At 44.6% G+C, this 24,086-nt stretch overlaps 1 protein-coding gene across 17 annotated transcripts in view; it reads left to right on the top strand.

The window, feature by feature from the left end:
* adgrl2a (adhesion G protein-coupled receptor L2a) overlaps nucleotides 1-24,086 on the top strand; it is a 1,095,933-nt gene that overhangs the window by 651,401 nt on the left and 420,446 nt on the right. The window contains exon 1 of one of the 17 annotated variants that reach the window (XM_087990390.1): nucleotides 1,178-1,197. The exons of the other annotated variants lie outside the window; for them this stretch is intronic. The gene's annotated coding sequence lies outside the window, so the exon portion shown is untranslated. Of the gene's footprint in view, nucleotides 1-1,177; nucleotides 1,198-24,086 lie in introns of those variants that run through there. 17 annotated transcript variants of the gene reach the window in all.

The raw sequence follows: 24,086 nt of genomic DNA, 5'->3' as shown, positions 1-24,086 counted from the left end.
GATGTTCTTAAGCTGGACAGGGTGGAAAAAAGCATTTGCAAAGGATGTTGTCGAGGCTGGAAGGCTTGAGTTCGATGGATAGTTTGAGTTTTTTTTTCTTCTGCGGACAGTAGGAGGCTGAGGGGTGACCTGATCAAAGTTTATAAAATCATGAGGGGCCTGGATGGGGTAAACAGCTGAAGGTATTTTTCCCCAGTGCAGGGAAGTCCAAAACTAGATGACTTGGGTTTAAGCTAAGAGGGGAAAGAATCATAAAATCCCATTTGGCCCATTGAATCCACACCGACCCTCCAAAGAATATTTCACCCAGACCGTATTTCTCAGGGATGACCTTTTCACACAGAGGGTAGTGTGCATATGAAGCAAGCTGCCAAGGGAAGATGCAGATGGAGTTATAACGTCTAAAAGACATTTGGGCAGGTATATGGACAGGAAGGGTTTCGAGGGATATGGGTCAAATGCAGTCAAATGGGACTAGTTCAGTTTAGGAAACCTGGTCGGCATGAACGAGTTGGGCCGAAGGGTCTGTGTGACTGACTGTAAGCCAAAGCATCAAACCAAAGTCCTCCTGTTTGCAGTTTAAATTGAACATGAACCCTCAACCAAAAACAGATCAACTGACCTGATGAGATCTGGAACTTATTGTGCACTGAGAGGTTGGTGAGTGCAGATTCGGCGATGACTCTCAAAGGCTAATTAGATGTACATGTGAGATTCATGGGTGTAAGGCACCAGCAACAGGATTAATTGAGTAAAAAATAAAAGTACAGTGGATGCTGGACGTCAGAAACAGAAATTGCTGGAAAAGCTCAGCAGGTGTGGCAGAATCTGTGGAGAGAAATCAGAGTTAATGTTTCTGGTTCAGTGACCCTTAGATCCATTCTGAGGAAGTGTCACCAGACCTGACCATTAACTCTTGATTTCTGTCCACAGATGCTGCCAGACCTGCTTAGCTTTTCCAGCAATTTCTATTTTTGTTTAGGACTAATTGGGTAGTTCTCAGCACTGTTATGAAAGAGAATCTTATTGTTATGTCAGTCTTCTTCATCTTGGCCATGAAGTTTAAAGAATAGAAACAAAACAAAAGATAGTGAATCTTCATTTCATCTTTCTGTGGCAGGTTTGTTTTGTGTCGAGAGAAACCTGGAGTTGTTGGATGGCTCTATTGTTGAAGATTTCAGTCAGATAGTTACAGAGGTGGGTAAGAGCTGTATTAATCAGTGCCATTTCACAGGTCAATGTATATTTAGTTACATAGATACACAGAAAATAGGAACAGAAGTAGGCCATTCAGCCCTTCAAGGGCGAGAAAGTGAGGACTGCAGATGCTGGAGATCAGAGTCAAAAACTGCGGTGCTGGAAAAGCACAGCAGCTTCAAGCCTGCTGTGCCATTTGTGAAGATCATGACTGATCACCCAATTGTTCCCACTTTCTCCCCATTGATCTCTTTAGCCCTATGTGCTGTATCCAATTCCTTCTTGAAAACATTCATTGTTTTGGCCTCAACTGTTTTCTGTGGCAGAGAATTCCACAGGTTCACCACTCTCTGGGTGAAGACATTTGTCCTTGTCTCAATCTTAAATAATGGGATGACACAGTGGCTCAGTGGTTAACATTGCTGCCTCACAGCACTAGCGACCTGGATTTGACTTCAGCCTCGGGCGACTGTCTGTGTGGAGTTTGCACATTTTCCCTGTGTCTGCGTGGGTTTCCTCCGGGTGCTCCGGTTTCCTGCCACAGTCCAAACTAAATTGCCCGAGTATTCAGGGATATGCAGTTACATGTATTAGTCAGGGGAAATCTAAAGTAATAGGGTAGGGGAATGGGTCTGGTTGGGATACTCTTTGGAGGGTGGGTATGGACTTGTTGGACCAAATGGTCTGTTTCCACAGTGTAGGGAATCTGTGATTCTGAATGACCATCCTGACAATGCAACCTTCTGGTTCTTTAACAACACTCGAAAGCTCAATCAGGTGAGTAAACTCTGGTTACCCGTTTCCGGACGAGATGAATGTTTGAATTTTTAATGTTGTCCTTTCTTAGCTGATCATGATTGTATCTGATCAGATTTGGGCCACCTTTTTAGTGAATCTCACTTGTTTAATGATACAGTCGCTGAAAGGTGCATTCACTTTGAAATTGCAGCTTGCTTTGCAAATTAATATTCTCGGCTTTTAAATCCCATCCCAAGCTTGCCTCACTCTCTTGCTGTCATTTTCTTTCACCTCACCTCCCATCCAGTGACCTTCTGTGCTATGAATTTGATTCGATAGGCATCCTAGAATTCTATTCTCGCTGGTTGTTCCCTAAGTCCTTCAGCCTCTTTTCATTTTCTTTATATTTTACAAAATCTTTGGAAAACCCAACTTCCCAGGTCAATACTTTGAACTCTTCCTAAATTGCTATCAGGTACGTGACAGGGACAGATTGGGTTAGATTAGATTCCCTAGAGTGTGGAAACAGGCCCTTGGGCCCAACAAGTTCACAACGACCCTCCGAAGAGTAACCCACCAAGACCCATTTCCCTCTGACTAATGCACCTAACACTATGGGCAATTTAGCATGGCCAAGTCACCTAACCTGCACATCTTTGGACTGTGGGAGGAAAGCAGAGCACCCGGAGGAAACCCACGCAGACACGGGAGAATGTACAAACTCCACACAGACAGTCGCCCGAAGCTGTAATTGAATCTGGGCCGTTGGTGCTGTGAGCCACCGTGCCACCCACTGGTATTAGCCTTGTTCCCTCTGAGGCATAGAGGTTAAGAGCAGGGAAGTGATGCTGGGACTGGTTCAGGAAACAGTGCAGTTCTGGAATCCATATTAGAGGAGGGATGTGATAGCATTGGAGAGGTCTGCCTAGGGCTGGAGTTATGAAGAGAGATTGGTCAGACCAGAAAGTCTCCTCTGCTGTAAAGTTACTTACCTTACAGCAGAGGAGACTGAGGTGGGGCGATATGATTGAGATGTACAAAATAGTGAGGGACATACACAGTGTAGACAAAAAGCAACTTATCCTTTTGATTGAGGGATCAATGACCAAGGAGCTTAGACTTAAGCTAAGGGGCAAGTCATTTAGAGGGGATGTGAGGAAAGATATTTTCACCCAGAGAGTTATGCGGATCTGGAATTCATTGACTGTATGGGTATAGAGGCAGAAACCCTCATAACATTTGAGAAGTATTTAGATATGCTTTGTAAGATATGCAGAGTATATAAGACTATGGGTTCTGGATTAGTGGTGCTGGAAGAGCACAGCAGTTCAGGCAGCATCCAAGGAGCTTCGAAATCGACGTTTCGGGCAAAAGCCCTTCATCAGGAATAAAGGCAGTGAGCCTGGAGCGTGGAGATATAAGCTAGAGGAGGGTGGGGGTGGGGAGAAAGTAGCATAGAGTACAATGGGTGAGTGGGGGAGGGGATGAAGGTGATAGGTCAGGGGGGAGAGGGTGGAGTGGATAGGTAGCAGAGCTTCAGGGCAGAGGAAATGACCTGGGAGTTGCAGTGGGAGAGGGACTCCCTAAGATTCGTGTAGATAGAGGAGGAAAACTTCTTCAAGGCAGGCATCCTTGCAAGAGGATTCGCAGTAGGGTTAAAATCAACGAGGTAAAAACAATGACTGCAGATGCTGGAAACCAGATTCTGGATTAGTGGTGCTGGAAGAGCACAGCAGTTCAGGCAGCATCCAAGGAGCTTCGAAATCCTATATAAGACTATGGGCCAAGTGCTGGAAAATGGGATTAGAATAGTTAGATGGTTGTTTTTCACCAACACAGAATCGATGGACCTTTTTCGGTGCTGTGGACATTTCTGATTCTCATGTAAAGAATTGCAGGCAGGCACTCTGTAATGTAAAGGTTAGAGTTTGTGCTTGTCTCCCAGAATTCATAATGCTCAATTGGGAGTTGAGAGTATTCCTGACTGAGTCAAGACTGTTACCATACACGGTTGGTACAAACCCTCTCACCACCTAAATCTTCAGCCACCGAGAATCTGTACTTTGGAGTTCCCTCCCTGAACCTCTCCTTGAGATGCGCCCATAAAATCGACTTCTTTGGACCAAGCCCAGCGTCATTATCCCCTTCAGTGGCTTTGTGTCAAAAAAAAAGTCTTTGAAACACTCCTGTGAAGAAGGCTGTGGACATTGTTGCTATGTTGAATGTGCTTTATAAATAGAAGATTTTGTCATTGGAATGTGGTGGTTGTGTCCCTGGCTCTTTGTTGCTGAACTTTCAAACAGCGCGTCTTTTTCTGGTGGGGTGACTAATTGTATCTTGAAGTCTGCTATTGATCGTGCCCAGTACCGTGGAGGGGAGAATGAGCCAACAGCCATTAGCATCTTCAAATTGTCCTCGGCAGCCTGAAGCCAATGGAGAGACGGTCATTACCCTCAGTTTTGTTTTGTGTTTTGAAGTCTTAATGGCTGCTTTGTTGTCGTCGATAAGATCTCGTCTGCTCGCAGGCAGCTTTGTGTCGGTGACGCTCAGTGTTGACGAAGGTTTGGCTCTTGGGGTCTCACGGCTGAGGTGCCCCCTGACCTCCGGAGCAGAACCTAACAGACGAGATACTTACAATGCTACAAATTGAGCTTGATGCATTAGTTCCTTCTTGCTGACAGTAATTGCCTTGCTTCACCACTGACACTTGTGTTCATGTGTAGCAAACTGAATGCAGACTGTCCCTTTCCTTAATGTGGATGGCTGAGGGCCTGAGCAACAAAGTGCAGGCTTATTCTTTTTTTGTCTGTGTTTTACTTGGCACTGTGAATGAAATGACTTGTGTTCTTCAGACGTGTTTGTTTTGAGTGATAAGTGTAACTCTTGATTATCGTGAAAGTTGCTTCAGGTGGTCTGACATTTTGCTGCAGTGTTTGCAGATTGTGTTCTCGAGATTGCTTTGGACTTAAGGGTTTTAACACACTTCATCACTGTGTGGTGAGCGGATGTAAATTCCAATCTTTTCTCTTTGTTGTTCGAACCCCTTTTTTGTTTGGAAAATGGCTGCCGTTCCTTCTGAAGCCACATTAACTACTTGTTGCCTTTCTCCCTGTCCACCAACCCACACCTAGTCCATTTTCCCATCCAAACTACACATTCCCAAACCCTCTAGATGAGATCTTATTGAGGTCATAGAGGTCTACAGTACAGCAAAAGGCCATTTAGTCCATCATATTTTTGCAGGTCAAAAACGTGGACAAGAATGAAATAGTGTAGGTTAGATGGACTTCAGATTGGGTGTTTCACAGGGTGGTTCAACATCGTGGGCCAAAGGGCCTACACTGCGCTGTAATGTTCTATGTTCTATCCACCTAACTATTCTAATCTAATTTTCCAGCACTTGGCCCATAACCTTGTATGCTTTGGTATCACAAGTGCGCATCTCAATAATTCTCAGATGTTAGGGGTGTTTCTGTCTCTACTATTCTTACAGGCAGTCAGTTTCAAAGACCACGACCCTCCAGGTGCAAACCATTTTCCTCACATCTCCCTCTAAGCCTTCTGTCCCTCATCTTAAATCACCAGTGGGTAGGTGCATGGAATACACTGCCAGCAGTGATAGTAAAGTCAGACACATTCAGGACATTTAAGCGACTCTTGAATAGGCACATGGAAGATAGTGCGATAAAGGGTATGTAGTTAGCCTGATCTTAGAGTAAGATAAAAGGCCAGCACAACATCGAGGGCTGAAGGGCCTGTACTGCGCTGTACTGTTCTGTATTCTATGTTCTGTGTTCTTAAATCTCTGCCCCCTGGACATTGAGCCCTCCATCACGGGGAAAAGTTTCTTCCTGCCTACAATATCTTTGTCCCTCATCATTTTCATGGTTGCAAAAGACTTTTATTTGGTAGGAGGGTCAAGAGTGTTAGGAAAAGCCAGGGAGGGGAAGCTGAGGATTATCACATCAACCACATTCTTGCTGAATAATGGAGTGGACTCAATGGTACAAAGTGTGTAAGGTGTGAGAGGGGATATTAACAAAGCAGACAGGGAGCAAATATTTCATCCTTGTGGGGTAATCAAGAATGCAAGGTCATAGTTTCACGGTAAGGAGTGACTGGTTTAATATAAAGATGTAGAGGAATTACTTCTCTCAGAGGGTCATGAATCTGTGGAATTCACTTTCCCAGAGTGCAGTGGTTGCTGGGAGATAGATTAAATATAAGGAGCAGATGGGCAAATTTTTAATTAACATGGGTTAAAGCGTAATGGGTGTGGGCAGGAAAGTGGAGTTGAGGCTGAGATGAACATGTTAAATGGTGGAGTAGACTCGAGGGACTGAATTGTCCAACCCTAGTTCGTATATTCGTGACAAAAACAGAAGTTGCTGGAAAAGCTCAGCAGGTCTGGCAGAATCTCTGAAGAGAAATCAGAGTTAATGTTTCAGGTCCGGTGACACTCCCTCAGAACTGGTGGGAAGGGTTCTGAGGGAGGGTCCTCGGACCTGAAATATTAACTCTGCTTTCTCTCCACGGATGCTGCCAGACCTGCTGAGTTTTTCCAGCAACTTTTGTTTTTGTTTCTGATTTACAGCATCAGCAGTTCTTTTGTTTTTTTACCTCCTGTTTGTGTGTTGGATTATATACTGAAGTGAGTCAGTTGCTATGCAGCAAGTCAGGCCTGTTGTCGCCGATGATCAGCAACGTGAAGATGAATGTGAGATTTGATTCATTTTTTTCTCTCCCATATCTTTCAAATGTATTTGGGGAATACGATACTGTAATTGTAAAAAAAAAGGCTGCTTCCATCGATTTTATTAACTCGAGCTCATTAAACGATCCGTGTCACTTTATCTCACAGAGCTCATTTCAAGATATATATGATGGGGCGAAAATGTGAAATTTAAAATTACACCAAAAATTCAGATCTCTGAGGGGAGCTCATTTGCAAATGAACCTGAAGCTAAATGTTGAACCGCAACTACATTTTCATTATCTACAATTACTCATTGCTGCTTATTAATAAGTCATTTTAGCTAACAGTGAGAATTGCTCTAATGCTCCTCATTTGGAACGAAGAGCTTGTCCATTGATAATGCCAGGCTGATTGGGAAAAGAACCACACTCCGACCCATCCTCGAGGCTGGGTTTGTTGGTAGTGACGTCTTATCGGAGGGGCCATGACTTCATGTTGGCATGAAAGATCCCATGGGACTTTCTTGAAGAATCTTCTGGGTTTTCTCTTTCTCTCTCTCCACAAATGCCAATGAAACTTTACCAGCACTGGCCATTCTCTTTGTCACAGGTATCTAAGACCGTAGGATATAAGGGCAGAATTAGGCCATTCGGTCCATCAACTCCGCCAGAGGCTGCCGGAGAGGCAGCAGCAGCATCTGCTGCCTTTTAGATTTTATTTTCTTTATTTTTATTGCACGTTCTAAGCTACAGTGAAAAGTTTTGTTTTGCTTGCATTACAGGCAAATCATTCCATACAAAGTGCTTTAGGATAATAGAACAGAGTGAGGAATACAATCTTACAGCTGCAGAGAACGTGCACATAGAGCGAGATCAACATGAATTTTAAAATTTGAGCGGTCCATTCAGAAGTCTCACAACAGCAGGAAATAAGTTTTCTTGAATCTATGGGTCCCGTGCGTTTAAGCTTTTGTTTCTTCTGCCCGACGGAAGAGGTTGGAACAGAATATGACAGGATGGGAGGGGTCTTTGATGACGATGTTGGCTACTTTCCCATGACAGTGAGAGGTCTAGATGGAGTCAATGGATGCCTTTACCTGTGTAATAGCAACCCCTCCATTGTAAGGCCATTTATTGTACTAGAGCACTTGGGGATAATGGGGAGGCATGATTAGGCAGTATATAAATGCAGGCGAAAGTGAGGACTGCAGACGCTGGATGCTGCAGTCAAGATTAGAGTGGTGCTGGAAAAGCACAGTAGGTCAGGCAGCGTCTGAGGAGCAGGAAAATCGAGGTGGAGAGACCCCCCAAGGCGTCCGGCCTTATTCCTGATGAATGGCGTACACCTGAAACGTCGATTTTCCTGCTCCTCGATGCTGCCTGACCTGCTGTGCTTTTCCAGCACCACTCTGATCTTGAATATATAAACACAGCTGTCTTTGCTGACTCTATGACAAAGCTCTGCTTTTGTGTATTTACAAACTCCTTGTTTCCTTATCTGCTAATACTTCAGTGTGACTCAGCTCTTTCCATTCCTTCAGATGAAGTTCCCAGAATGTTTAACCCCATTCCGCAGATAATTTATTACCCACTTTATATTTGCCTCCAGTCTGGGTGCTTCAGAGTATAAGTAGATACGTTTTAATCGCTATCCCACTAACAGGGTGTGATTCCAGCCCAGAGGGCTTGTTTTATGCAGTAAGATTATCTTTGTTCCAGCAAAGGCAGATGGGAATAACTGCAGCTGCATGATGTCATCTGACTATTACCTCTTCATTTGTTTTTTGGTTTTAGAAGATCAAAGAGGGACCAAAGTAGTGATTGCAAAATGGGCTTTTGCATAATACAGATGTTACACCCCTCGTCACAAAGTTAAAAATCACACAGCACCAGGTTATAGTCCAACAGGTTTAATTGGAAGCGCACTCGCTTTCGGAGCACAGCTCCTTCATCACCTGATCATCACCATCACAACCACCTGATGAAGGAGCTGTGCTCCGAAAGCGAGTGCGCTTCCAATTAAACCTGTTGGACTATAACCTGGTGCTGTGTGATTTTTAACTTTGTGACGAGGGGTGTAACATCTGTATTATGCAAAAGCCCATTTTGCAATCACTACTTTGGTCCCTCTTTGATCTTCTAAAACCAAAAAACAAATGAAGAGGTAATAGTCAGATGACATCATGCAGCTGCAGTTATTCCCATCTGATTTTTAACTTGGTACACCCTGGTCTAACAACGGCATCTCCAAATCATGATGACCATCGTCACAGCTTCTCTGGATCCATGATGTAGAGGAATTGGTGTGGTCCTGATGACTGTTGTTCCAAGTCACACTCTCTGTTGGTCTTGGCTCCTGACAGGTGTGTGAAATCAAACTCTACTCCAGCCCTCATGCAGAGAATGGGGGACTGTTTTCGGCCCCTTATTCCAGGCAATGCACACCAACATTGGAGACTGTCTAATGAAGAGAGGTTGAGTAGGTTGGGCCAGTACTCGTAAGAGTGTAGAAGAATGAGAGTCAACCTCATTGAAACATATGAGATTGTGTGTGTGTGTGTAGCGCATCACCTCAGAATAAGACGCCACATAGTTAAAGCAGAGATGAGGAGGAATCTCTTCTCTCAGAGGGTGGTAAATCTGTGGAATTCTTTACCATTGAGGCTGGGTTGGTAAGTAAATGGTGAATCTGTGGAATTCTTTACCGTTGAGGCTGGGTTGGTAAGTAATTTTCAAGGCTGATACAGGACAGATTTTTAACCAATAAGGGAATCTCAGGTTATGGAGGGAAAATGGGGTTCAGAATTACCAGATCAGCCATGGTCTCATTTAGTAGTAGAGCAGAGGCAATGGGCTGAGTGGCCTAATTCGAGTCATAATCATACACAGCATTGAAACAGACCCCTTGGTCCAACTCGTCCATGCTGACCAGGTACTTAGTATCCAGTACCATTTGTAAGCATTTGGCCCAAATCCCTGTAAACCCTTCCTAATCATGTATCCATCCAGATGCCTTTTAAGTGTTGTAATTGTACCAGCCTCCACCACTTCCTCTGCAGCTCATTGCATAAGCACACCACCCTTTGCATGGAAACGTTGGCCCCAGTCTCTTTTAAATCTTTCCTCTCTCAGCCTAAACCTTTGCCCTCCTGCTTTGGAGTTGCCCACCCCACAGAAAAAGATCTTGTCTATTTAACCTATCAATGTCCCTCGTAATTTTATAAACCTCTATAAGGTCACCCCTCAGCCTCCGACAGTCCAGGGAAAACAGCCCCAGCCTGTCCAGCCTCTCCCTGTAGCTCAGATCCTCCAACCCTGGCAACATCCTGATAAATCTTTTCTGAACCCTTTCTTTGCTCATATGCCTTTCGTTCTTGTTGATAGAATGCTCGAGAGAAGTGCAGCATTCGAGCAGGCATAGTGTTCTTAGTAATACCAGCTAAGATACAAATATTTAGTCTAAGTGCCCGTGATGTGGGACCTGTAACTCCCAGCCATAGGGCCTCAGTTGAACATCACTTCCCAAAAAAACGCACTCCTGAGAGCGCAGCACAGGAGTGTCAGCTGAACCTTGGTGTCTGGAGTATGTCCATCAGCGCGATCTGTGGCCAAATGGTCACTTGATATTACTGTGGTCCTCCACTCCGAATCCTTATTCAGCAGCTTCATGGTAATTTGGAGATTCTTTGTTTCGGTGTTGTTCTGAACAGCAGGCCAACCAATTACCTTACTGCTTTTCAGCAGCTTGTACAAAGGATATTTCTGTAGCGCACGCTGAGAATATTACTCGCGTCAATTATACTTCGGGGATTACACTTTGCAGATATACATAAAATTCTGCAGCATGGAACGAATTGAGTGCAATCCATAGCTCTCTCTCATCAAACGCTAACAAGACATTGTGCCCTGTCTAACCCTGCACTCTGCCTTTGTGTTCGGCACATGTAATTGCAAAGTTGTTAAAAATTCATTTTCACTGCTCAGTGCAATTTTTCTCGTACTTTCTGCTTCTTTAGTTGGTATGTTGAATAAACAGAGCTGAACCCTGCCCCCTGCAATTTAATGTGTCTAACTTAAATTACTAAGCACGGGGTTTAGGCAGCCCGATCTGCATTCAAATCACTGGAGCAAAACAAAATCCCCAGATTTAACCTTTTATTCTTCAGGCACACACCTGAAATCTTTTTTGCAGATGGTACAGAAACAGGCCATTGAACCCAACTTTCCTTCTGTTCAATGCCAACCTCCTCCCCCGCTGTTTCTTCAAAGCTCATCAATATGTCCTCCCTTCCCCCCCCCCCCCCCCCGCCAATTTTGGGGTGGCACGGTGGCTCAGTGGTTAGCACTGCCTCACAACACTAGAGTCCCGAGTTCGATTCTGGCCTCAGGTGACTGTCTGCGTGGAGTTTGCACATTCTCCCTGTGTCTGCATGGGTTTCCTCCGGGTGCTCCGGTTTCCTCCTCGCAGTCCGAAGATGTGCAGGTCAGGTGAATTGGCCATGCGAAATTACCCATTGTGTTAGGTGCATTAGTCAGAGGGAGATTGGAGTGGGTGGGTTACTCTTCGGAGGGTCGGTGTGGACTGGTTGGGCCGAAGGGCCTGTCCCTGCACTGTAGGGAATCTAATCTAATCAACTTTGTCTCACTTCCCCTGAAATGCATCCATATAATTGCCTCAGCTGTGTAAGTTCGACATTCCAAAATCTCTCCCGACAAAAGGAAAAGGTTTCTCCTGCTTTAGTGGTGGGATTCATGCATGGTCATCTTTTACGAATATGGTCTGTTAGGTTTTGATCTTTTTCGGTGGACTTATTTTCTCTCTGCCTCCTTTCCTCCAACCCCTTCTTAATTTTCAAGACCTCCCATTGGGTCACCTTAATTCCTTCAGTTTTTAAAGAGAAAAGATTGCGACATATTGGAGCCTGCTGATGGGTAAAAGCTGTCAGTTCCATTATTTGTATTGGCGTAATGCTGAAGATAAATGAAAGTCCCCACATCCAAAAATAAACTCCAATGAAAATCCAACATTCCTTTTTATTTGTACCAATTCTCTATCTACGTCTGTGGAAGCTCAGGTAGAATAACACATTTTTTAAAGAAAACTTCGGTAATGTTCCCTTGGCAAAAATTGCAATCGTTGCTGCAGTTTAATCATGTCAGAATATTTACATACCATATATAAAAGGGATCCTACCTTGATAATCCTCTGAATCCAACCACACCTCTTGATAATTTACTGGAGTTTGTGATTGTTCAGTGAAATGCTTCAAGCAAACAGGCCCAACCCTCCATCTCCTGAAGCAGGTTGGTTCATAAGGCCATAAGTAATAGGAATAGGAGGAGGCCATTCAGCCTCTCGATTCTGCTCCGCCATTCAATAGGATCATGGCTGATCCAACATTCCTCACATCTACTTTTCTGCCCTTTCCCCATAACCCTTGACTTCCCAACTGATTAAGAAGCTCTCTGTCTCAGCCTTAAATATACACAAAGACTCTGCCCCCACAGCTCTCTGTGACAAGGAGCTGTAAAGACTCTCAACTCCCCGAGAGAAGGAATTCCTCCTCATCTCAGTCTTCAATTGGTGCCTCTTTATTCTGAGACTATGCCCTCTGGTCCATGAGGGGAAACACCCTCTCTGCATTGACTCTGTCAAGCCCCTTCAGAATCCTATATGTTTCAACGAGACCACGTCTCATTCTTCACAACTGTAGGGAGGAGAGTCGCATCGTGTTTGGCCTTTGCTCATAAGACATTCCTTCCATACCAGAAACTACCCTAGTGACTCTTCTCTGAATTGCGTCCAATGAAATTATAGTTTCCTTTAAATAAGGAGATCAAAACTGTTCACATACTGCAGATGTGGTCTCACCAGCATCTAGTACAGTGGTAGTAAGACTTCCTGACTCTTATATTCCAAACCCTTTGAAATAAGGGCCAACATTCCATTAGCCTTCCTGATTACAGCTTTGCTTAATCTGCCAATCCCACAAGATGTGAGTGACAAACTAAAGCGATGAAAGCAATTTTGCTGCAATTGTGCAAGGTCTTGACGAGACAGCAGCTGGAGTATTGTACATGGGCGGAGTGCAATAAAGGTTAATTAGATTGATTCTTGGGATGGCAGGACTAACGTATGAAGGGAGACTGGCAAGGTTAGGACAATATTCACTGGAGTTTAGAAGAGTGAGGGGCATTACAAAGAAATCTAACCCAAACCCTAACATGACTAGACAGGATACATGAAGGAAGGATTTCCTTAATGACCGCAGAGTCAAGAACCAGGGGGTGACAGTCTTAGGAAACAGGGTAACCATTTTGGGCTTCACCCAGAGAATGGTGAACCCTGTGGAATTCTGTGCCACAGATAGTGGTTGAAGCCAAACAATCAATGTTTGCAAAAAGGAGTTATAATTCTTCAGGCTAAAAGACTGAAAGGACATAGGGAGAAATTGAGAACAAGGGAGTGAGTTAGATGATCAGCTGTGATTGTACTGAATGACAGAGCAGCCTTGATGGGCCAGATGGACTGCTCCTGCTCCTATTTACTAGGTTTTTCTCTGTGTCCCTTTGTACAGAGTTAATTTTAACATCATCATACATTGGCCCTCTGTTTCATGACCCCCGATGACCGCTTGTAGAAATGCCTCGTCATTTTTGTGAAGGGAGAGCGTGGGTGGAATGAAGGTGCAGAGGCAATAAAGTTTGAAAGCAAATATTCAGAGCTTTATCTCTTTGAAACCTAGTTGTATTGAAGGCGTTGTATCATCTCTGTTGGATAACAATCAGACAGTTTTCCCCACCCTTACAGAATCACCATGGAGGCTTCACTCATTGAAGGTTAATCACTCGGATACCGCTGAGATAATCCATTTACGGAAGCAAAATTGTCTCTTTTTTTTCTGTTCAAACATACATTAAACCTTTGTAATAAATCCACTTCTCCCAGGACAAAGTAAGCCACTTGATTAGCATCCAATTCGACCCCATAAGCATTCACTCACTCCACCACCAATGCACGTCTCCCAGACACACCACAGTGACTCCCCCAGGCTCCTACCAACTACAAGGAGACAGGCATCAGACTTAAGGGATCAGTGCTGGTCCCTCTCCTAATCAAACAGCATTCTGACTTGTCTCAAAGTAAAAACCAAATTGCAGGTGCTGTAAATCAGAAACAAAAACAGAAGTTGCTGGAAAAGCTCAGCAGGTCTGGCAGCATCTGTGGAGAGAAATCAAAGTTAACGTTTCAGGTCTGGTGACCCTGCCTCAGATCTCAAACTTCCTCGGAATGATGTTGTTATTCCTCCACGGGTTCATGTCCTTGAACTACTTTCCTCACAGCACTCTGGGTGTCCCCAGGCCTGATGGCCTCTGCAATTTACTGTCAACTTCTGTTGGGTGTTGAGCAATAAATGGCTTCCCAGCAATGTCCATATCTCAGGAATGAAGACAAAAGGGGTTGTTTTTTTTAACAAGACGGGTCTTTTCGATGGATGGATGACCAAGGTCATGAGGGAAAATCTCCAGGAGTACAGAGTTGGCCATGTGGTAATACAAACCAGACAGCGTAGGCAGGCTGAGGGAGCAAGTTATACCAGGCATATTCCATACTAGATGGGGTTCAACTTATTGGGCTTATGGAAATTGAAATGTTGAATAAAATAACACAGCACAGATGGAGACCAATCAACCCATCCTGGCTGTGCTGGCCCTTCAGAAGAGCTCTCGAATTTGCCTCTGCTCTCAGCACAGAGCTCTACAATATTACAGATCTGTTTGCAATTCTCTTACTATTTAATCTCTTTCCACTTCCCTTTCAGTCAGTGCATTTCAGAAGGCAGCAACTTGCTCTGCTCTTTAAAACAAAAGCTCTCAATATTGTCCCTGGTTCTTCCGTCAATCATCTTAGATCTTTACCCTTTTTCTACTGACCATCCTGTCAGTGGAGACAGTTGTTTTGCATGCACTCCTTGTGGCCTGCGAGCTCTGCTCTTCTCTTTTTGGCCGTTTCATTTTCCTCGCTGCGCATCTCAATTCAAGGTTCTGTTCACTGCAGCCCGTAGCAAACAGGGAAAGGGCTTTGCTGGTAACTGTACACAATCGCAAGCCTGTTAGTTAGTGTTAACATGGCACCCCCGCAGTTTGGAACAATTCGCTAATCCTCTTTCTGCTAAGTAAGAGGGCTTAATGACTCCCCTAGCAGGGAGCGTGCATTGCGCTGTGGAGAACGGTGTATTGCAGCTGTCAGCTTCCTTCCCCCTTCCCCATCTAAGTGATAACAGTGTTTGACAAGAGCAGGTGCTCCGATATGGAGCCACCTGTGTGAATTTACGGAATTGAGTTGGCTGCAAGTGTAGCAAAATGTGAAATAACATTGAAACGTGACTGCAGGCACCTGAGGCTCCTCATACCTGATATGAATGTAATGCACTTGATGTCGAGTAGGCATCAACCAACGTGAAGCACTTGTGAAGTGGTGCTGCCATGAGGAAAATTATAGCAGCCTATGTGTGCACAGCAAGCTCCCATAAACAGTAATCCAATAAATGACCTGCTTTGGTGATGCTGGTTGTGATCTGAGGGCATGTCTTATGGACAAAGGTTCAGGGAGCTAAGGCTTTTCTTGTTGGAGCAAAGGGTGAGATGCTACTTGATAGAGGTGTCCGAGATGATGGGAGGCATAGATAGAGTGAATAGTCAGAGATTTTATTTTCCCCAGGACAGAAGTGGCTATCCAGAGGAGGCATAATTTTAAGGTAATTAGAGGAAGGTTTAGGGGAGATGTCAGAGCTAGGTTCTTTACACAGAAAGTCAGAGTGGTGGGTGTGTGTGGAATGCACTGCCAGCGGTAATAGTAGACTCAGAGACATTAGGGACATTTAAGCGACTCTTGGATAGGCAAATGGATAATAGCAAAATGAAGGGTATTTAGGTTAGTTTGATCTTAGAGTAGGATAAGAGTTCTGTATTCTATGTTCTAAGTGTTGGCCCAGACCCTGGAGAGGGCTCTCCTCCACTGCCTATTTCCGAAATGCTGTTCAGGGATCGCTTGTGCTCTTGGTTTAATGCCTCAGTTGTAAAGCAGAGCTTCTGCCAGTGCAGCACTCCCTTCCAACTGTGAGCAGAATCAATCCAGACAGTGGAGTTAACCTGGCAGAGCTAGGACGACAGTTGGACACACTGAGTCACGGCTGATCCTCTTTTGTTTAAAAGAGAAACAATTGTTTTAGCCGGACCTGCGCTGTGAGCGGGAGGTGGTGTGGGGCTACCAGCTCCCGTATCTTTGTTTAAATTCTGCTCAGATTGAACGGTTGTCTGCTAGGAGGGACAATGCCACATTGTGTGCAAGGTCTGCTTTCAAATCAGAATAATAGTGGTTTCTGTGTCGAGGAACCCAGCTTGTGAATGAATGCATGTTCCTCTTTTGAAGGGTTAGTCCCTTGGTTATAGACAATACCCTGCTTGATCCTGTGGCTTCCTGCCCTTCAGTTTATTCTGTCACTGTTTGAATGCCGTGAAACTGGTGGTTCAGCAAAAGCAGGTTCATAAATTTTTGTGAACAAAGTGCTTTTGAGGTAACATTCTCCTGTTTGGGACTCAGTATTTACCAATGCTGCATCTTTTACAGCAGGGCTAGAGCAAGCCAATCCACCTCAACAACAACTTATGTTCTGCCTTTATGTAGCAAAAGGTCCCAGGGTGTTTCCACAGAGCACTTTCAAGTTAAATTATGCTCTGAGCCACATTATTCAGGGTGAGGAAGGTCGGGGAAAGAGGGGTAGAAAGTCAGAGAGATTTAGGGAAAGCATTCTAGAGCTCAGACCCCAGGCAATTTAGCACACAGTCTTTAATACAAACCTATAAAATAGGAGCAGAAGTAGACTATTCAGCCCTTCCAACCTGCTCTGCTGTTCATCAAGATCACAGCCAATCTGTTTGTTTTGAATTTCCCATTCCTATCTCCTCCCGATAACTCTTGATTCTTGTTCGGCAAGGGCATCATTCTACATCCACCTTAAAAAATACTCATTAAAATGTAATATCTCTTTCATTAATTGAACTAATTTCACCTCTGATTCATTCCACCTTCTTTGATTTACATTTAGATTACTTACAGTGTGGAAACAGGCCCTTTGGCCCAACAAGTCCACACTCACCCAGACCCATTCTCATACATTTACTCCTTCACCTAACACTACCACCTGACCTGCACATTTTTGGACTGTGGGAGGAAACCCTCGCAGACACGGGGAGAATGTGCAAACTCCACACAGTCAGTCACCTGAGGCTGGAATTGAACCTGGGTCCCTGGTGCTGTGAGGCAGCAGTGCTAACCACTGTGTCACCGTGGTTTTGTTATTCCCTCTCATATAGTTTGCTAGTTTTTCTTCCCTTTTTCATTTTCTGCCTTCTAATCTGAGGCAGTCAGTTCCAAAGTGGCACAACTTTCAGACAAAACCATAACCCACGCCTTGGATAAAGGAAATGAGTGAACTATCACCAGGTTTGTGGATGTCACAAAATAGTTCGGAAGCAAGTGGTGAGGATGAGACAAAGAGTCTGCAGAGGGATATCAAGAGGTGAACATAGCAGGTATAATACAATGTGGGAAGATCTGAAGCTATGCAGGAAGGATAGAGGTCTCCAACTTCACAATCTCCATCCAAACCTGTGTAGCCTGACTCGTACTGAGCTGTGTTTACCCCACTCCACTGTGCTCACTCACCTACATTGGCTTCCCAGTCTGGCAGTGCCTCTGTTTTTAAATTCCAAAACCTATCTATCTGTAATCTCCTCCAGCCCGGCCATCCAAGATATCTGCACTCCTCCAATTCTTGCCTCTTGCACACCCCTGATTTTAGTTGCTCTGTCATTGGTGACCCTGCCTTCATATACCAAGTTCTAAGCTCTGGAGTTTTTTTCCCAAAACCCCTCACCACTCTGCTCCCTGTCCTCCTTTCAAGATGGTCCTTAACGCCTCCATCTTTGATCACCTCTCCTCGTATCTCTGTGTGACTCACAGTCGAAGTTTGTGAACTACCTGGAGTGTATTCAAGGTGCACTGTACAACCCCCCACAGTTGTATTTGAAGTGCTTCAGGCTAGGTATTAGTGAGTTGCACTGTTCTAGCTGTCAGCCTGGTCATGCCTTGCTCTATCTAGTGGACATTCCCAAGTTCACTATTCCGAGCTGCAGTGCACAGAACACCATTTCACCTCATGTCCGAATGAACGACCATGATAGTGGAGAAGAATTATAACCATGAATATATCTTCAAATGGTACTTAAATCTGCCAGCACCGGGCAATAATACTGGGAGGTCCCTTCTTCCTTGTAAAAAGTTTTCTAAGAAAATTGTTGGATTCAAGGACCATAACCAAAGGTTACCTCTGGACTATATTCTCAGTGCTTGCTGCAATGCTGCAGTCCTGTCTTTCTCCTTTTTTGCCTGGACATCTGACCAGAATGTAAAACCTCTGCACTAAGGATAGCTAATCATCTTGAATGAGTGGATTGTCTTATGACAGACTGGAGTTCAGAAGAGTCAGAGACGACTGAATTGAAACATGTGCGATCCTGAGGGGACTTGACCAGGCAGATGTTGAACAGATATTTCCGCTTATGGGAGAATCTAGAACTAGAATCATTGTTTAAAATTAAGAGTTCACATTTAAGATGAGAGACTTTTTTTTCTGTGAGAGGTTCTTGAGTCTTTGGGATTCCCTACCTTAAAAGGCAGTGGGTGCGGAATCTTTCAATAGTTTTAGGGCAGAGGGACAATAGATTCTTGTTCACCGAGGGAGGTGGTGGAAGAGTATCAGGGGATAGATATGAAGGAATGTAGAGATGAGGTTGAAATGTGTACATGAACAGGAAGGGGTGAGGGGGATATGGGCCAAATGCTGGCAAATGGGACTAGATTGATTTAGGTTATAGGTCAGCATGGATGATTTGGACTGAAGGTTCTGTGTCCGTGCTGTACAACTCTATGACTTTATGACTCTAAGTCCGATTGGTCATGGATTTGTAGATTGGCCGACTCCTGTTCCGTTTTTGTGTGACTGCACTGTGCTGACAAGCTCGGAAGGGTTTGGTTCTCTCACGCTCGCTGTTGGAAGGACAGTTGTGAGGTGGCATCTCATGCCTTTTGAAGTTGCAGTACAGGACATGCTACTAAAATCTGAACACTTTCCACTTGTAGTTTAAATAGTGAACAATTAACTCATCGTGACCTTCCTTCAGTGTTGGAAGTACAGCAGCTCATGAATTCAAATGACTAGAATATGCATGGAATATCAGATTGCCCAAGCTGTTGGTTACCTGCCTGGATAGCTCACTCACATTTTGTGGCTCTGCATCATTTATTCAGTTCATTGTGTCCATGGTAATTGCTTTGGCATGTCTTGTACAACCTTAAAGGTAGCATTTACCTTAAAAGTTTTCTGGCACCCTTCATTGTTACTGGGTTCAGTCACCAACACTCCCCTCCCGCCCCCTTACCCTTTAGTCATGTGCAGAATGTGGGCTTTGCTGGCTGCCCAGTATTTTTTTCCCGTCCCGAGTTGCCCTTGAGAAGGTTAGGGTGAGCTGTCTTCTTGACAATGCCCTGAAGGAGGGAATTTCAGGATTTTGACCTAATGACAGTGAAAGAACAGCGATATATTTCCAACTCTCAAACCACACACACACACACACACACATATATATATTCAGGAGCAGCTATTAGACTGATGAATGGACAGTCTAACTTCAAATAACACGGGCCTTGATCTTGCTTAGTGCAGGGCCTGGGTGATGTAACTTGTATGCCTCTGTCTATTCTTTTTCACCCTATGATTTGTATGTCCTGTCTGTATGGCTTGCAAACAAAGCTTTTTACTGCACTTGGGTACATGTGACAGTAAGTAAATAATAGTGATTGGCTTGGAGGGGAACTTGCAGGTGTTGGTGTTGCGATGTATCTGCTGCCCTTGTCCATCTGGAAAGAAGTGGTTGTGGGTTTGGAATGTGCTGTCGCAGGATCGTTGGTGAATTTCTGCAGCGCATCTTGCAGATAGTACACACTGCTGCTACTGAGTGTCAGTGGTAGAGGGAGGGGCTGTTGTGAATGTGGTGCTGATCAAGTGGGCTGAATGATGTCAAGCTTCTTGAGTGTTGTTGGAGCTGCACCCATCCAGGCAAGTGGGGAGTATTCCATCACACTGCTGACTTATGCCTTGTGAATTGTGGACAGGTTCTGAGGTGTCAGGAAGTGAGTTCCTCACTGCAGTATTCCGAGCCTTTGACCTGCACTTGCAGCTACTGTGTTTATGTGGCATGTCCAGTAAAGTTTCTGGTCAATGGTAACCTCAAGGATTTTAATAATGCGAGATTCACTGATGGTAACGCTGTTGAGTGCCAAGAGGCAAATATTCCTTGCCACTTGTCAGTTCAAGCCTGGATATTGTCCAGATCTTGTTGCGTATGAACCCAGACAGCTTCAGTATCTGAGTCGTCACAAATGGTGCTGAACATTGTGCAATCATTGGTGAAACCCCCCACGTCTGACCTGATGATGGAAGGAAAGTCATTAATGAAGCAGTTGACAATGTTTGGGCCCGAAATGTCGATTCTCCTTCTCCCTGGATGCTGCCTGACCCGCTGTGCTTTTCCAGCAACACATTTTTAAGCTCTGATCCCCAGCATCTGCAGTCCTCACTTTCTCCTAGATGTTTGGGCCTAGGACACTACTCTGAGGAACTGTTGCAGAGGTGTCCTGGAGCTGAGATGACTGACCTCCGGCAACCATCTTCCTATGTGCCAGGTATGATTGCAACTAGCAGAGAGTTTTCACCCTGATACCCATTGATTCTAGTTTTGCTAGGGCTCCACGATGCCACACTTGGTCAAATGTGGCCTTGATGTCAAGGGCTATCACTCTCACCTCGCCTCTGCTGTCCACCTTCTTTGTCCATGTTTGAATCAAGGCTGTAATGAAGTCAGGAGCTGAGTGGCCCTGGTGGAACCCATACTGGGCGTCACTGAGCAGGTGCAGCTTGATAGCACTGTTAGCCATCTCTCTAGTTCCCCTTTGCTCTTCCACCTGTTGTTTGTTGATGCATAATGTTAACCTGGAATAATACTGTCAGATACACCGCAACAAGAGGGTGATCAACAATTGGCCTGAATGGGTGAGCTTGTGTTGAATGTAGAACGTGGAATTGGCCCAATTAATCTACTTTGGTACTTTCACTCCAACCCTGCTTCCCTTCTTCATGTAACTCTATCAGAATACCCATCTACTCCTTTATCCCTTGTGTATTTATTTAGCTTAAATTTGTCTGAGTTGTTTGCCACATCGAGATCACATGTTTGACATTATGCAGATTCTTTGCTGATCTGAGCTAGCTTGCCTTGGGACCTGTAACCCACAAATATCAACTGTTCCTGTGACATGTGTGTGTTTAATTCTCATTCCCAGCTCTTCGTTGGTGGCCTCCCTTTTGCTGCAGGTGCATTGTGGGTTGACTCCATTTTACTCCTGCCCAGCCGGCTGCAGACACAAAGTCTACCCTCTCCCTCATTGTACAGGGGGAATTGTAGCTAGAATGTTGGCTTTTCCTCTCACTCGCTTTCTGTCTCGGTGTGATACGTGCTGCTCCGTGTCTGAGAGTTCTAACGGGAGCAGGAGTAATCCCCATCCTGGCTCACTGACCAAGAACCTCCCCTGGACTGGTCACTTGTTAACTGATTTGGAAAATGCTTGGCCAGTCCCTTTCCCAGCTGTGGGAGGCTACGCTTGCTCACTGGATGATCGCTAATGGGAGCCAAGTGGTTACTTCTAAAGTGCTCGGATTCCGAACAGCTCTGACTTAGTTCACAAGGGAAAAAAATAAAATCTGCAATACCTGTATTTTTTTTTCTATTGTTGTGTCATTCCTTCAAAAGTGAGAAGTTATGTTTTTACACGTACCCATTAGCAACTCATTTGAGATTTTTAATGCTTTCCTGTTTCCCTGCAATGACATCACACTGGTTGCTATGCCCCGGTTCCACTTTATAAACAAGTAGAAATGTTAACTTGTGTGGGCTTATCTGAGATTTTGTTTCGTTATCGCAGGAATGGGTTTGCAGGAACTGGGTGGTGCAGTGCATTGGAAACTGGCCTTACCTCCTAATGGTACCTCCCGGCCTAATTGATTGTGACCCAGTCGCCCTTTGCCACCTGCCTGTGGATGAACTTGGGAAATCTCCATCGGTTCTGAGTGAGCCCACCCCAGTGCCTCATACCTGCCTCGAAGATTGACTCAATTGACTGAGAGTCCCTCGGAAGGTGGAACAGAGTGAGCAGCAGAGGGGAAGTGGGTGGACTTTCTCCTGGTAATACAAATGGGAGCCAAGTGGTTACAGAGATATCAGAAGGGGAAAGTCAATTACGAGCAGAGCGCATAGGTACTCAGTGCACACAAGGGCATCCAAAATTCCTTTGTGAATGCTAACAAGGAGAAGTAGAGACACCACAAAAGGAATTCAGGCGTGGAACCAAGGGCATGGTTGAGGTACTAAGTGAGTATTTTTGAATCTGTGTTTACCAATGGGTGTTGCCAAAGTTAGACGTGCTTCCTTGGGTCAAACAACACTGTCAGTGTAATAGGATCTGAGTCCTGCCCCATATAATAGCCCCATAGAATATTTACCTCAAAGAGGGCTTCTTGTTGAAACAGATTTTTTTAACAACACTTGAGGATGTACACTTTTATAGAAAAATGCAGTCCAGAAGAGACCTTTTGGGTCATTGCCTCTGTGTCACTGAAAGTACGCCACTTCCTACACCCGTCCCTCTTTCTCCCACCAGGCCCGTGGCTGGAACGATATGACATTTTAAGTGTTGATTAAAGGTTATGAGGTTTCCTGCCTCAACCACCCTCCCAGGCAGTGCATTGCAGACCCTCACAGCCTTCTGTGTGTGAAAGACTTTCTTCAATTATAAGACTGAAGATCTTAGACCAACTTCTCTGCTTCACATGACACGACATGACACAGTAGCGTTACGCATGGCCAACGCTACAATTCATTGGATTGTGCCAATTGTCGGTGAAGGGTCGGCATCTTTATACTAGAGTGTCACGATGTAAACTTAAATGGACACAACCTTGCTGGATTGTGCGGTCATCCAGTGAATCTGGAGGTAAATGTGATTAAAGCTGTTAACGAGGAAAAAGCTGGCTGTAGGTTCAGTTGGTAAGTCACCGAGATCAGGTGAATTATTTCTGAAGATAATGACGGAGCTACCTTAGCATTATCTTCCAGTTTTCTTTAGATATGGGGCGGGGGACATAGAGGACTGAAGAATTACAAGTCATGGAGTCATACAGCATGGAAACAAACCCTTTGGTCCAACCAGTCCATGCTGAACACAATTCCAAACTGAACTGGTCTCACCTGCCTGCTCCTGGCCTATTTCCCTCCTCTTCATGTCGACACAAAGGTGAGGATAAGCCCAGCAATAGGCACCAGTCATTTTAATTTCAGTGGTAAGAAAAACCTTCAGAGATAATAATCCAGGGCAGAGTTAACAGGTTACTGGAATACATTTAGATTAGGCAGATGAAAAGAGGGTGGAGTTTTGTTGGGCAAAGTGTATTTTAACTGACCTGATTGAGTTGTTTGATGAGCTAACAGAAGGTTGATGAGGTAATATGATTGTTGTGGTGTATATTGATTTCCTAAAGGCAATTGGCAAGACGTCTTACAGCAGATGTGTCAGCAAAACTGAAGCCTGTGGAATTAAAGGAGTATAGCAGCATGGATATAAAGTTGGAGGAGGCAGAAGAAGCAGAGGTAGGTCGTACAATCGATTAGGGTCGAAGCTAGGGTGAGATTAGACTGCCTGTCCTGTAAACTGACTAACCTCCCGGGCTTTACCAATCTCCAGAGAGATGGCTCCGTCTCTGCAGACAGCCATACCAGGTTTTACCTGAGGGTCAGAGAGTTTGGAAGTCTGATGGGGTTTGGCCTCTGAAATTGAGGGTGGCACTTTACGGTCACGTTAGTGTCTTTGCCTGTTCAAGGAAGAAGGAAAGTGGGGTGGGGTAGGAGCTTCAAGGTGACTCTGGACTTGATATCTAGGAGATTATTGTTACAGGCAGCTCTTCTATAAGGCAATGGTTGTGTTCTTGTGCAACTGTGCATTGTAGAACAATTGCGATTTAGAAACGGCACTTAAAGTGTTGGCGATGTAATTTCGTAACAGCCAATGCATGTTTTACAAGTTTACGCTTTAGAAACAACGTCCCCAATTCATCAATTGCGTTACAGCAAGTTTGAATTAACACATTGTAGCAGAGCGAATCTGCATATAAAGTATTAATTTTTACGAGGAGTTGCAATAATGAATTGCAACTTTGGGGTGTGGTCAATAAATGTGTGTGCCTGGAACAAAAAGGGCTTGTGTAAATTACCCAAAAAGCGAG

This window comes from Chiloscyllium plagiosum, unplaced genomic scaffold (genome assembly GCF_037043375.1).
Source record: "Chiloscyllium plagiosum isolate Xiang-an unplaced genomic scaffold, Cpla_swu_hap1 HiC_scaffold_9, whole genome shotgun sequence".
In the NCBI taxonomy this organism is placed as follows: Eukaryota; Metazoa; Chordata; class Chondrichthyes; order Orectolobiformes; family Hemiscylliidae; genus Chiloscyllium; species Chiloscyllium plagiosum.
This window is presented reverse-complemented; position numbering and strand designations above follow the sequence as displayed.